The sequence below is a fragment of the Cyprinodon variegatus genome, unplaced genomic scaffold (genome assembly GCF_000732505.1).
Source record: "Cyprinodon variegatus isolate N-32 unplaced genomic scaffold, C_variegatus-1.0 Scaffold2473, whole genome shotgun sequence".
NCBI classification, from domain to species: Eukaryota; Metazoa; Chordata; class Actinopteri; order Cyprinodontiformes; family Cyprinodontidae; genus Cyprinodon; species Cyprinodon variegatus.
The window spans coordinates 12,594-12,996 of record NW_015152926.1 but is presented as its reverse complement, the minus strand read 5'-3'; positions in this window follow the sequence as shown (position 1 = coordinate 12,996).

Genomic DNA, 403 nt, shown 5'->3' with positions numbered 1-403 from the left:
TTAATTACAAGTAAAGCTTTTTTGTTCGTCATCTGATTGGTGATTAACTCACTGCCATCCGTCACACCAAGCATTTACTGTATGTAGTGACAGTGGAGAAGAAAATTCCCTTTTAAGAGCATGGAACCTCCAGCAGAACCAGACTCGGTGTGAGGCGCCGTCTGCAGAGTAGAGTCAATGCTCCTCCATGTCGAAAGGAGCCAGCTGAGGTGGCTTCGCCATCTTTTCCAGGCATGTCCCTCCTTCCAGAAGGCCTTGTGGAAGGCCGAGGACACGCTGGAGGGACTGTGTCTCTGAGATGGCCTGGTGTTGCCTCAGGGTCCCCCCAGAGCAGCTGGAGGAAGTATGTGTGGGTCGGGCATATTTGCTTAGACTGCTTGCTCCACGACCCGCCCCCAGATAA